Raw genomic sequence first — 15153 nt, forward strand, 5'->3', positions numbered from 1 at the left:
ATATTATTCATATATATTCATACAAATTAATTAATACACTGATGTCTGAGACTTTGTTATAATTATACAGAAAATAATAAGATTAACTTAGTTTGTTCAAATATTTTATAATAATAAGAATAATAATAATAATAAGAATAATAATAATAATAATAAGAATAATAATCACTATTATTATTATTATTAATAATAATAATCATAATCATAATAATAATAATAATAATAATAATAATAATAATAATTATTATTATTATTCTTATTATTATTATTATTATTATTATTATTATTAATTGTAGTAGTGGTAGTGGTTGTAGTGGTAGTAGTAGTATGTAGTGGTAGTAGTAGTATAAACATATATAATATTTCACCTATTAATATGAAATTAAAAAAAAAATGTTTAATTTTAATATTAAATAGTCATCCCACATCACGTGAACCAATGGCTCCCACCTTAAGTTCTCAGATTTAACTCTGATGGGCATATACATTGTTTTATGTATATGCCATGCATTGAGTTATGAAAGTTTGCAAGCTGTCCTTTAAGACAGAAAACATTTTAGCGGAAAAATGAACTTTACACCTCGAGACAGCCCTACTATAGCTTTATGAAATATATAACTTGCAGCTTACTGCTACTGATCCCACATGACCATCCAGGCAGCTGAAATTGTGTCCGTTTGTGGCTGGTACCAACTTCAGAGATCAGTTTCACAAATATACCTTCTACATCATAATGTAAACAATTATGATTATATTATAAAATAATCATAATTACACAGATTACTTACTTAAACGCCAATTTTGGCAATATAAATATGTAAAAAAATAAAAATAAAAAAACACATAGCATTTACGGGCAAGGTTGAGAGCCAACAGAAATCAAGATATTAACTGAATCTATGGGTGGAGACGTACACCCCCACCAATTTTGGTGATGATACCTTTACTTCATTAGAACAGGATTTACAGGCTGCTGGAAATGCTCTAAAATTAAACGCTAATTTGAGAGTGTACTTTTTGCTTATGCTTATGTTTTGTAAAGAGGCATAACTCAAATAGAATTCACAGAAACAATTTTGCAGTCTTTCATAATTCATAAAAAGCAACAAATATAGACAATTACAAGAACATTTGAGACTATGAGGTGGGAGGATTTTCTAAAATAGTTTTCACATGGAATGACTCATTTATATTATTTTACACGCAGTATATATAACACAAACACTGCATTTATTTCTCAAAGACTGAAATAATTCCATGCGGTGTAGTGACACATATGGTTTCCCTACTGCGGCAGTAATTTCAGTTTGTCTGGATCGCTGTAATAATATTACTCATGAGTCCTGCTCCTGCAATATCAGCCCTAAAAGATCTGAAAAGATTTTGTGCCTGAAAAACAGAACAGTTTTATTTTACAACTGACAACTTCAATATGAACAAACAACACAAGTTCACTCCAAACAAGACATCTAAATACATTTGATTAATTCAACCACTGACCAGTGAAATGTTGTAATATTTCTAAATAAAAGTAGAAATGCTTATTGCACACATTTTAGTTCAAGGTCATGACTTGTCATATGTGGTGAAACAATTACCTGCTAAATTTGTTTATGCTAGGAAAGTCAGTTAGTACCAGTCTCCATATGCCAAATTTCCCTTCAAAATTCTGATAGAAAAGCAATATTTATTTATTTATTTACAATTACATTTAGGTTTTTCATCTGACTATATTGCATGGGTTGGACATATACAGTAGGCACCTGGCCATTGTTGCTAAACCATGTGACCTCTGTGGACACCAGACATGTTCCTGTGGTCAACTTATATACTGTATATTGTTTTTCTACATGTTGAAGATAATCCAAATCTCTTGAAGGACAAACTTAGATTATTCTTCATTCCATAATATAAAATGTCTAAAGCGGTGGAAAATACTGTAGTTCAGCTAGGCTAAATATTTTTACATCAATTTTGTTTAAGTGTAATGAAAACATAAACAAAAAACATGAATGTTTACACCAAATAGGATTTTCCTAATTTGGCGCTAGTTTCTTGAGCGGAACATAAATAAGCATTCATGAAATGAATCATGTTTAAAATATATTATTTTTATTTTGTACTGAATAAAATAGGAAAGTGTAAGTAAGAGGCAAGAGGCGAAAAATGTTTCTCATTTTTTTTTTTTTTTTTTTTGTCAGCTTTGCCATGTTACCACACTCCTCTGCCCACTCCTTCCGCTCTGCTGCTTAATCACCCCGGGGTGTGTGTGCGCCCTACGTGCTAGTCTGCCAATATAAAACCAAACGTAAAAATTAGCAGTTGCGACAACTAAAGAGTGCAGTGTGACCACATAGGGATGGGTGAGGCAGGGTGAGGTAGTGGGTGACTATATAGGGATGGGGGAGGCAGGGTGAGGTAGTGGGTGACCACATAGGGATGGGTGAGGCAGGGTGAGGTAGTGGGTGACTATATAGGGATGGGTGAGGCAGGGTGAGGTAGTGGGTGACCACATAGGGATGGGTGAGGCAGGGTGAGGCAGGGTGAGGTAGTGGGTGACCACATAGGGATGGGTGAGGCAGGGTGAGGCAGGGTGAGGTAGTGGGTGACTGTATAGGGATGGGTGAGGCAGGGTGGTGCTACAAACACCTAAATAATATCCTGGCAAGGCCTGGGTCAAATACGAAATAGTTTGCGAGTCAAATACTTTTCTACACTTTATTGAGCTTGACTGGTGCATGGGAACCTATGAAATACTCTCAAAAAGTAAAACCCCCACCCGTGTGGTCCTGTATTTGACACCAAACCAATTACGCATTTGACCCAGGTCCTGATCCTGGCCTACCAGTTCCTCTTGGCTGAATCACCACACCACACATTTTGAATGGCCTATTGTCTGTGTTTTTCACTCTGTCTCTATCTTCCCGCCATCATCCCAGGTAAGACTGAAATGATCTTCCTTCCTGCTCTTACCTCTCCCCATCTGGATCTCTCCATTTCCCTAGTGCATACCTCACTGACCCAGTTACTCTGTGCAAGGAACCTCGGCATGGCGATGAACAGTCGACTGTCCCTCTTTGAGAACATTGCAGCGGTGACCCGGTCATGCAGGTTCTTCCTATACAACATCCAGAGAATCCGCCCCTTTCTCACCCCCTACTTGACCCAGCTCCTGGTCCAAGCGATGGTTTTGTCCCGCCTGGACTACTGCAACTCTCTCCAGGCTGGCCTCCCAGCGTCTGCCATCAGACCCCTCCAACTCATCCAGAATGCAGCAGCTCGTCTGGTCTTCAACCTTCCCAAACACTCGCATGTCACCCCCCTGCTTACCTCCCTCCACTGGCTGCCTGTCATGGCACGCATCAAATTCAAAACATTGGCGCTATCTTTCCAAGCAGTTCAGGGGTCAGCCCCAGCTTACCTCCAAAAGATCATCACACCCTACAACCCTTCGTTCAGCCTCCACAGGCCACCTGGCGCCTCCCCCTCTTCAAACTTCCACCTCCCACTCATGACTACTGCCTGTTCTGGCTCCACGGTGGTGGAATGAACTCCCCATGGAGGTCAGAACTGTAGAATCTCTTGCCATCTTCAAGCGCAGACTAAAGACGCACCTCTTCAAGCTGCACCTCTCCCTGTCCCTCCCTACTTCCCTGTAAACATTAACTGTTGTCTTTGCCTGTGTTATTTACTTGTGTATTAGGATGATACCTTTACTAGTTTTGTTTGACTAGGTAAGCAGTTTATTCTTACATGTGTGTATTGTGGTATTACAATAATACAATAGTCCTTGTCTTTGCTGTGCAGGTAGCAGTTGAAATTGTACTTCCCTCTAGGGTCTTTCAGCTAACTTATCCCTGGTTATGGGTATGCACTTTGCACTTTGTTGTACTTTGGCGTCTGCCAAATGCCATTAATGTAATGTAATCAACAAGTCCGCTCATATGACTTTGTATGGTGTCCCCCCACCCCCTGGTACGGTCAGCATGGCCCACCACGGATTGTCTCCATGCTGCATTTCCATTGCACTTTGTAGCATAGCGGCTCACTACCCCTAGTAACACTCAAACACATGAAAACATTGAAACCTGAAGGAGGAACATGACAGACAGGGTTTGCAGTTTAAATAGGAAAGTTCAACAAGTTTAACAGGAAACTTTAACCTCACCGAATAATTCCACAAACCCTTTTAACATTTAACATGTGAAAGCATGAGCAACATGGCAGACAGATCTAGGGCAGTGGTGTCAGAAATGACAGAGATGTCTGCAACATTTCAGTCAGTGTGTCACCTTCTTATGAGTCAGTATCCTAGTATGTGGAACATCATGTTTCCCTCCGGTCGAAATACCACTACTGCGTGGATGGGGTCCAACCTGAAGCCATGTAATATCGCTTATTATCAATATTCTTAGGTCATATTATTAAAATGCCTCAAATATACACAAATTCACATACATACTGCATCATCATCTCTCTCTCTCTCTCTGTTTGTTTCTGTTTTGTCTGTGTAAAGAGGGGAATTCACACACAGTAAAATGTTCACTGCAACACAAACTCACAGTAGTTTTCCTGCACTTTGGTATCACCGTGTAGAAATTACAATATTTGAAAACAAAAAATTGCTGTGGATACAGCCCCATTGCTAGGCGTCCTGGAAGTCCCAGGATTTAGGATTTGGACGGAAAGATACACCTTCTACCTTGGCTTTGGCACGAACCCCGATCCTCGGTGTGCAACTGATGCCTGCATCAATGTTAATGACATGTAAATGAAAGGAGCACTGAGTACTTTGTCCTACTGTAAATCCTCTGCATGGAATGACTGCTTGAAGTTTGTTACCCATTGGCATGACCAGGTGCTCATGGTCAGGTACTCATCCTTTGTTGCTTCAGCAGTATGCTTGGGGTCATTGGGCCTCAGGCAAGAACATTTTCATATTCTTATGTTAACTTTCTCTAACTCTTTCTCATTAGATAGGCCTGTTCGAGTGTGCCATGTACGATTCAGCAAATGTTCTTAAGTTCAGAAAACTGTCCAAAATGCCAATGAAAACATGATGAATCATGTGTGACGGCATAAGTCAAAAATGCCATATAAGGCCAGCCTTGACGTCATATTTTCCTAGGAATTAATGGTAATAGATGAACGAAAGCATATTATTTGTCATCAGTCGAATTAAGAGACCGGCAAAGCCAAGTAATGGGAAAAAATACTAATGCTGTTAACAGTGTCACCTGATATCCTCACTGAAATTAACTAGAAATTATTTTACATGAAAATGTCAGTTCACTCTGTTCATGTCCTCTCTCTTGTTCCATAGTCCTTTTAGTCTGCTCATTCATTATTATTTTCACCTGGCTCTCATTATCTGTTCTCCAGCAATCTCACCAGTCGTTTAGTCATGTACCTGTGTATTTCAGTTTGTTTAGTCATGTACCTGTGTATTTCAGCTTGTTTAGTCATTTACCTGTGTATTTCAGCCTGCCCGTGTATTTCAGCCTGCCTGTGTATTTCAGCTTGTTTAGTCATGTACCTGTGTATTTCAGCTTGTTTAGTCATGTACCTGTGTATTTCAGCTTGTTTAGTCATTTACCTGTGTATTTCAGCTTGTTTAGTCATTTACCTGTGTATTTCAGCCTGCCCGTGTATTTCAGCCCACCTGTGTATTTCAGCTTGTTTAGTCATTTACCTGTGTATTTCAACCTGCCTGTATGTTCTGTTGGTTGCTTGTTCGTCAGTTAGTCTTTCTGTCATGCTTGATCTGTTCTGTCCTTGCCTTCTGTGTTCTGTCCTTGCCTCTGCCTGTTGTTATTAAAGCCTGCCATTTCTCTCCGTCCTCCAGTCTGCGCTGGGTTCCTCTGTCCCACAGCCTGACACAGAGGAGTCCTGCGTCCCTCCAGGCCATTGAGCAACGACATTTGGCAGGTCGTATTTTGCATCTGATATCATTTGGACGTTAATGGAGTGATATTGCTTGCGATTGAGGAAGGGAAATTGGAAAATGGAAGATGATTTAATGCGTAGCCTGCATGTTCCTTCTTTTAGTCAGAAAGTGTTCAAGACAATATTACCCATACCAAAGACAAAATTGTAAATTTGAGAAAATTGGTGAATGTTCTCGTAAGAGCAAACCTGCTTATACAAGAGGTTCTTGCATGCGGTCCATTGTCTTGCTGTGGGATGAAACCTTATCCAATGAGTTTGGAGACATTTGGTTGGACTTGAGCAGTTAAAATGCTTCTGTATGTTTCAGAATACAATCTGCTGTTGCTGCAGCAGTTACATCATCAACTCATACAGTATCTGTGGCAGCTGTACATGCACAACCCATAAAACCCCACCACCATGTTTCACAGATGAAGGGCGTTGCCTTCATCCGTTCCTTTTGTCCGCAACACATTGCTCTGAGTCATCTGTTTTTCCAGAACTAACTCTTTTACATACTGTACTTAGCAAACTGTAAACTGGCCATCCTGTTTTGCAGCAAAGTAGTGGTTTGCATTTTGCAGTGTAGCCTCTGTAGTTCTGTTTGTGAAGTCTTCTGCGGACAGTAGTCACTGACACATCCACACCTCATTCATTATGGAGAGAATTCTTCAACTGTAGAGGTTCTTATTTCTTAGCCTCATAATAGCTTTCTTGGTGGTCATTAGCACAACTCTGGTCCTCATGGTGACATTGGGACCACGCCATTAACAGGCTCCAAATCCAATCAAAAGCTGACAACTAAGACTAGATACTGAAAGCTCTCTTATACCTGCACAAAGGAAGCAAAGGACCACACCTAACTATTCACAAACAAACACCCGTGAAGCCATCAATGCATCCCAAACATTAGAGAAATGGGGGTACGTATAAAAACTGCCATAATTTCTACATAGTGAAACCAAAATGTACAGTCAGGTCCATAAATAAATATTGGGACATTGACACAATTCTCCTCTTTTTGGCTCTATACATCACCACAATGGATTTGAAATGAAACGAACAAGATATGCTTTAACTGCAGACTTTCAGCTTTTTGAGGGTATTTACATCCAAATCAGGTGAACGGTGTAGGAATTACAACAGTTTCTATATGTGCCTCCCACTTTTTAAGGGACCAAAAGTAATGGGACAATTGGCTGCTCAGCTGTTCCATGGCCAGGTGTGTGTTATTCCCTCATTATCTCTTTTACAAGGAGCAGATAAAAGGTCTAGAGTTAATTTCAAGTGTGCTATTTGCATTTGGAATCTGTACTCTCAATATGAGATCCAAAGAGCTGTCACTATCAGTGAAGCAAGCCATCATTAGGCTGAAAAATCTAAACAAACCCATCAGAGAGATAGCAAAAACATTAGGTGTGGCCAAATCAACTGTTTGAAACATTCTTAAAAAGAAGGAATGCACCGGTGAGCTCAGCAACACCAAATGACCCGGAAGACCACGGAAAACAACTGTGATGGATGACAGAAGAATTCTTTCCCTGGTGAAGAAAAACCCCTTCACAACAGTTGGCCAGATCAAGAACACTCTCCAGGAGGTAGGTGTATGTGTGTCAAAGTCAACAATCAAGAGAAGACTTCACCAGAGTGAATACAGAGGGTTCACCACAAGATGTAAACCATTGGTGAGCCTCAAATAACATCTAAAAAAGCCTTTACAGTTCTGGAACAACATCCTATGGACAGATGAGACAAAGATCAACATGTACCAGAATGATGGGAAGAGAAGAGTATGGAGAAGGAAAGGAACTGCTCATGATCCAAAACATACCACCTCATCAGTGAAGCATGGTGGTGGTAGTGTCATGGCGTGGGCATGTATGGCTGCCAATGGAACTGGTTCATGCCGCAAGAACAAGCAGGAACTGAAGACAGTTGCAGTAGAGGCCTGGCAGAGCATCACCAGGGATGAAACCCAGCGTCTGGTGATGTCTAGACTTCAGGCTGTAATTGACTGCAAAGGATTTGCAACCAAGTATTAAAAAGTCAAAGTTTGATTAATGATTGTTAGTTTGTCCCATTACTTTCGGTCCCTTAAAAAGTGGGAGGCACATATACAAACTGTTGTAATTCCTACACTGTTCACCTGATTTGGATGTAAATACCCTCAAATTAAAGCTGAAAGTCTGCAGTTAAAGCACATCATTTCATTTCAAATCCATTGTGGTGGCGTATAGAGCCAAAAAGAGGAGAATTGTGTCGATGTCCCAATATTTATGGACCTGACTGTATAATAATGGTTTGATCCCAAATTAAAAGTGGAGTAGAGAGAAATCAAGAATATGGACGACACTGTAATCTCTTTTAGTTGCTGTAACACTGAGCATTTTGCAGTGTGTGGATGTAAATTAATATTTCTAACTAAATTCTCATTATATTCTATTTAGCTTTCTGATTTAGCTGTTTGAACAGGGGTATGAATGCAGGTGCTTGATAACGTAAGGTTTCTGTGATCATTGCTGATTTCATAGTCTGTCGAATCAGAGCTCTTCACACGTGAATTGGAAAAAATTTTGATGAAACCCTGTGAAATCAGTAATAATGCTTGTAATATCAGCTTTTCATGTGGTGAAGCATGAAGCATCCCACAATTTTTCATGAATTGTGAATAAATTCTGGATTTACTCACTACACAGTTCATTGAATAATGTGGTTTCACATATACAGTACGCTGAAAAGTTTCATACAAGAAATCTTGTGCCTGTTTCATGTTTTTTGTTTAGCTCGATGCTCAAAGAATGCATCAGTAAAGAGCAAGTTACACAGTCAGAATGTGTCAAAGTTGTTATTCGATTTGGATATTACTTCCTTCCTTCCTTCCTGACAAATGTTTCAATAAGGAAATAAAATTTAAATAGTAATCTTTTCAATAATCACAGATTTAGGAACACACGTGCAGAACAATAAAGTAGCAGGAGACAACAAACCTCATGTTTATAAATGTAAATGTATAAATGTATATATTTAATCAGGAGAATTTCTCTGCTTATTGGAACCTGGCAGTGAAAAAGCAGTGAATTTGAGGGTCATCTTAAATTCCCCCCAAAAGGAAAGAGAAGAATATTCTTGTATTTTCATAATTTTTGAGATGGTCTGTTTTCAATGTAGCCAAAACCAGACTTCAGCCTTAATTCACCAGGAATTGGGAAAATCCTCGTTATCATTGTTATCCCACAAATTTAAACACAATGGCCCAACCAGGGCATACACAAGGTTGTTGAAATATCTTTCAAAAAGTGCAAGTGAAATCTCGGTCTTTGTGACGTACGCCAGGTGGTTTGTGCTCGGGATGGTCACTGAAATGTATCGCAGCGTTAATGTTTCTAAAGTACCCTGTGGGACCCTGCGGCCCATGAGCATGCATTCACCGTCAGCTTACGAAAGCGATCCAAACAGAAATGCAAAATCGCGTCGAGAGAGAGGGAGACAGAGCTGAAAGAGACTGCACACTGGCACGACGCAGCAGAGGAAAAGTATGTCATCTTTACCTTTTGTCTGTGGGCTTCACGCCTCCTCTCCTCAGATCAAATGACAACGAGGAAGTTCAGCACTGAGACAAAACATAACAAAGCAAGAAAAAAAGAAAGTACTTCATTCGTCTTTCAGAGATAAAGGGTGATAAAATGGAGGATGGGGAGTGGGCTCCCGTATTGACGCAAACACGGAGCCTGTCCCTCCGCTACTCTGTGCAGGACAATGCAGCTCATCAATAATACTACTACTACTACTACTACTACTAATAATAATAATAATAATAATAATAATAATAATAACAATAAAAATGTTACTGTTACACATTTCAACGGTTTCATTATCTTCATCTAAGATTCATGATTCCTTCCGTAAAAACATTCCACTCTACAGTAACCTGAATTATCAGCTTCAGCATTTTAGTTTTCTGTTTTTCTTTCAGCCAAGGTCCTTGAGAACATGACTTGACTCAACTTCTCTGGTGGCTTGGGGTTCCGTCCAGGGCTACACTCATAACTGTTCTTAACATACTGTATTAGTATTTTTAGTATTTCTATCTATTGTGTTGCCCCTATTTATTTCCTTATTCCTTTTATTCTATTAATCTCTGCTGCTGTGAGACTGAAATTTCCCCACAGGGATAGATAAATATCTAAAATCTACACTGTCAACTTAAAATTACAGTACATTTTTACAGTGAATCTAGATCAATCTTTTGAACAAACCACAGCAGTGTAATAACATTAACAATCTATCAAATCATGGTCGTCAGTTGGCATGCTTCTCTATGCTTCTCTATGCTGTAAGAAATGTACAGAGTTGTCAGTGAAGTACTGTAATTTTCCAGCATTTTTTTTGACAGTTTACCCTTTCTATGTTGCACACCAGTGGTTCTCAAGTTCAACTTCTCAAGTTTGGTTCCAACCACCATTGAACTCCTGGAATTATATTTTAAAATTACTCTTCATGTGAGGAATTGCTTTTAAGGAATTGCCTCTTAACCCACAATATGTTAGAAGTACCTATGCCATGAAGAATACAAATCCAGTATTCACATTATGCTATATTGTAAACAATTACAAAAAGAGAGACCAAAAAAGGTTAAATTGAATCAGTATGGACACGCAGCCACTGAAACTAATAATCTGGAACACACTGAGACAAAGCAAATGATTATGAGTCAGACCTGCACTGTGTTAATACATTTAAGGGAAAACAATTCATGAAACTATAAAATACATATGTGTAGAACAATCTAATTTTCAACTCATTGATTTGCCTCAGTCTCAATCAGTTACTAATTTGTTTGTAATTGTTTGAAATATAGCACAATAAGAACATTATTTGATTCGTTTTTTGTATTCTTCATGGCATGCATAGCTACTTCAGACAGAATGTTTTAAGAGATGTCAAAAACTGAATGAGGTCAAATGAACCCCAAACACAGAATGAAGGTTAGGGCCAGGTCTGAAGACCCAGATTAAGTCTAGTCCTAGACTCAGTTACATGTGTGTTCAGTTTTGACGGGAGATTCTGATTATGCCGTTTATGCCATGCATGTAAACTCAAATATTCAATGTTATTCTTGTTTATGTGATACGTAAATTATCCAAACAGATGGATATCCACCTAAACAGGTTCTTAAAATAGCTTTTAATTTTTCTGTGGCCATGGTCAGAAATTCATTCAACAGGGTATTTCTCTCAACTTCAATCGAGCAGTTATCATTAATAAGAGAAAATAAATAAAGAAAATATAATTCATACTTGTGCCAGCTGGACCTGAAAGTCCCAAATGTTGTTTACAAATGCCACGTAATGTAATGTAATGTAATGTAACAATAACATATTTGCACCATACAAGCTGCCACAAAGCCAACTGATTCTTCAGACCACAGAAAGTCTCCAGTTTGCTTTACCCAGAAGGTAACAGTTACTCAAACTCAGAGCGCAGAGACTGGATTATGGGTGGTCACCCATCCAGGCTATCACATGACATTCCAATGAAAATATGGCCATGTTAGCATAGAAATAGGCTATCACGGAACAATACGCTTTCAAGGACACCTCTGTTATGGCATGTCTTCACTGCAGCCATCAACGTCAGCAATCGCCATCAGCCATCATTTTGATACTCTACCTGCTCCATTGCAGCCATTGCCATCATCAATAACAGCCTACTGTTGTGTTTTGCTGGCTCACTTTACATTGGATGTCGACAGCTATTATATTTTCACTCATTAGATTAAGCGACGATGCTTTGGTTCGGTTGTAACCACCTAATTTAGCTAGCTAGCAAATTTAGTTTGCCCCAGGCTAGCAAGCCCCACGCTATCATAACTAGCTAGCTAAATTACAGACTGTGATGATGTAGCCGACATGAATAGCCACCCACTTTATTATTTGAATGGAGTTAAATAAGGAAAAACAAGCAGAACAACAACATTTGAGAAATGAACCTCAGCGATTCTCTAACTTTGACGCTGCCATTGAACGTGACGCGATGGCTACAGTGGAGCCGTGCCCTTAGAGGGTGAGCTTTTCAATTTTGACGAGGAAATACAACAGTTTTGCACTGCAATTTACAGAGGAAGAATTTTTTGTAAAATCTTCACCAAACGTGGCACAGATCATCTACAGACAAACACTCAAAAAACTTCTCTGTTGCATTTTTGATTTTCGGAGATATTCATCCATTACAGCCAAATCAAAGACAAATGACCTAAACAGGACGTGAGCGCATTTTTCTGTTACACCCAATCATTGCTTACTGCCACACTTTTAACATGATCTGATCAAGTTGCCATGACGACCCTGCCCTGCTGGACTGCTTGGCCCCCTTCAAGTTCAGGTTTAATTGAAGGGTGTTTTTTTTATACATTTTGGTTTCACCATGCTATAGAAATTATAATAGGGCACCATAATATTTTGGACATATTATGTAGATGAAAGTAGTCATATTTAGTACTTGCATATCTTTTACATGTAATGACTGCTTGAAGTCTGTGACCCATAGATATTACAAGGTGCTGAGTATGTTCACTGGCCAGAGCTATACTGGAGCCATCTTCAGCTCCTGTTTGTTTCCACAGCTAGTTTTTAAATTTAAGCTTCAACATATGAAATGCATGTTCAATTGGATTCAGATCGGCTGACCTACTTGGATATTCAGGAATATTTCTGTTTTTATTTATTTTTTGCTTTGCAGTATGTTTGGGATCATAACTAGTGGTTTGTATCTTGCAGTTCAGCTTCTGTAGTTGTGTTCGTGAAGTCTTCTGTGGACATTAGTCACTGACACGTCCACACCTGCCTCCTGAATAGTGCTTCTGACCTGTCAGACAGGTGTTTTCTTTATTATGGTGAGAATACCTTCGTTGTCAACTGTAGAGGTCTTCCTGTCCAGCCAGGGCCTTACTGAGTGCACCATGGCTCTGTTTGTTCTTAATGATGTTCCAACAGTTGATTTTGGTGAGCCTAAGATGTCTCAGACTGTTTTTATTATGTAATGAAATTTGTCCCAAACATTATGGTGCCCTGAAAGGGGTCTCTGTATTAAAAGTGCAGAAATTTCTATATTGTGAAACCAAAATATTTAACCACAGGTGAATCATATGTTTACAAATATAAAATTGTGGAGCACAGAACCAAGTCAAGAAAATGTGTATGTGTCCCAAACATTATGGAAAACACTGTATACAGTTAATAAAATTGAGTTCTATTTAATATCCTACAGAACCTCAGTAATGTTTTAGAGTTCCCTCTGTTAATGCCTTTTATTTAATAACCTCAGTCAGACTCCTAGTGTGGTTTGGCTACATCTGAATCGATTAGATTGTAGGTCCTTCCACATAACTTTTACATTTCCTACTTGGAACCAATTTTGTATTTTCTTTCTTTGTAATTCTTTGTACTTTGTAAAGTGAATCTACACATTTCTCATTGTGTGGTGCCAAGCAGTACTCTAAATGTGCTCTGTTAAATAACAACAATATAACCTTCGATATATACCCGGTAGGTTTTGCTATATTTTGGTGCCCTTTCCTTTTTCACTTTTAACGCATCTTTTTTAACTTTTTACTATAAAATAAGACTATGTGCACACACAGCACTATACAGCTCCATTAAATGTTATTTGATTGGCTTCCACCAATTTTACACCCTATAGGGTGCACAGTGCCACTGGAAGACGGGCACCGCTCTGGGAATGTGCTCCAGTTAAGTCACCTGCATGTGCATCAGTCATACAAGTCATAAAAGCAACATGGCAACGGTGACATCATCCCGAGCATTCATGTGGAGCTGTGGGTCTAATTAGTGGTGAAGGAAAGCAGCCAGTAGTCCAGTGACCAATTCAACTCCTGCCAATCATCATTTCAATAAAATGTAAACTAAATGGATTCTATTCTTTTAGGGGAAAAATTTGCAATTTGTAATTTAATTTACACATTTTACACATTTGTTCCTGGTCCATTCACTGAATTTTTATAAATACCCACATATAAGCATAGCTGAAATACAGTGACAAAATCTATGTGAATGTAGAACTTATTATAATAAAAGATAAACCATTCAATGACCTCATTAGAAATGATGCAGAATTATTATCGATGAGCACATTGAAGACTCACCTGTGGCCGTCAGTAGGTGGATGATATGGGACATGCAGAGTGTGTGAGATCATGGTATTACCATGGTATTTATACTCATCAAAAAAAACGAAAAAACCTTTGACACCAAAAACGGAAATTAGACCAATGGTGGAGAAATTTCCCACACAATCGTGCCAGAATCTATGTAGTGAATCGTACGTAGGTGGGGTTAATCATCATGTGAATACCATAAAACCGTTATTACTGTACAACCAACACCTGCAGGCAATGCAGGTAAATAAATGACTTCGCAGATTTCCTTTCTCCTGACATTGTGGCCAGATTTTTGTCTACTTCACAGTTGAGGTCAGGGGACACTTATAAAAGGAAGGAGAGCAACACACTACACTCTTCCACTGTTCCAAAAGGAACCATTTGATTCCAGGGAAGAACCATATCTAGTTCAAGGTTCTTTGTTGGGCAAGATGGCTCTTTGGGGACTTTTGTACTTCACATCGATGATATAGGGTTCCATAAAGAACTGAAAAGGGTTCCTCTATGGACACAAGCCATAGAAACTTTTTTCTGAGAGTGCATAATCTAGAATCCCCGATGCTCACTACCATTCTCTCACAAAATTCTCATCCCTCTTCTCTCCCAGAATTCTCACACCTGCTCACGTTTGCTCGATCCAAAGGGAAGCAGGGTAATTGAGCTGCAGGCGCAAGACAGAGCCACGGCCTGCCAATCATTTAGATTACACTTAAATACTGCTATATGTGGAAAAACTGTTTATACCTAGTCAAGTCTACTTTATTTGTATAACACATATTCATACAACTGAAGATTTTGACAATGCATATACAAAAACAGAATAAATTAAAAAATAAGACAGTTTAAATGTAAAACAATCCGAAAATAACAGACAATGAATTAAACATTTATAGAGACAATAAAGTGGAAATAAATAAAACAAGATAAAATACAAATAAAATTCAGTTAGAGTTTAAAGTTCTGGCTGTGCTTAAATAAAAATACAGTAAAATACAGAACAATGTAATTGTTTCACTCAAAGGCCCGTGAAAAGAGCATAGAGGCATGTC

The 15153-nt window shown here is 38.7% G+C and overlaps 1 protein-coding gene across 2 annotated transcripts in view; it reads right to left on the reverse strand.

Annotated features, from left to right (window-relative positions):
• foxp3b (forkhead box P3b) overlaps positions 1-15153 on the reverse strand; it is a 35486-nt gene that overhangs the window by 19817 nt on the left and 516 nt on the right. Inside the window, exons 1-2 of one of the 2 annotated variants that reach the window (XM_061256733.1) lie at positions 14090-14121; positions 9477-9538 (exon numbers count right to left, since the gene is read on the reverse strand). The gene's annotated coding sequence lies outside the window, so the exon portion shown is untranslated. Of the gene's footprint in view, positions 1-9476; positions 9539-14089; positions 14122-15153 lie in introns of those variants that run through there. The other variant, XM_061256734.1, reaches the window with a different exon arrangement.

Source organism: Conger conger, chromosome 10 (genome assembly GCF_963514075.1).
Source record: "Conger conger chromosome 10, fConCon1.1, whole genome shotgun sequence".
Classification (NCBI taxonomy): domain Eukaryota; kingdom Metazoa; phylum Chordata; class Actinopteri; order Anguilliformes; family Congridae; genus Conger; species Conger conger.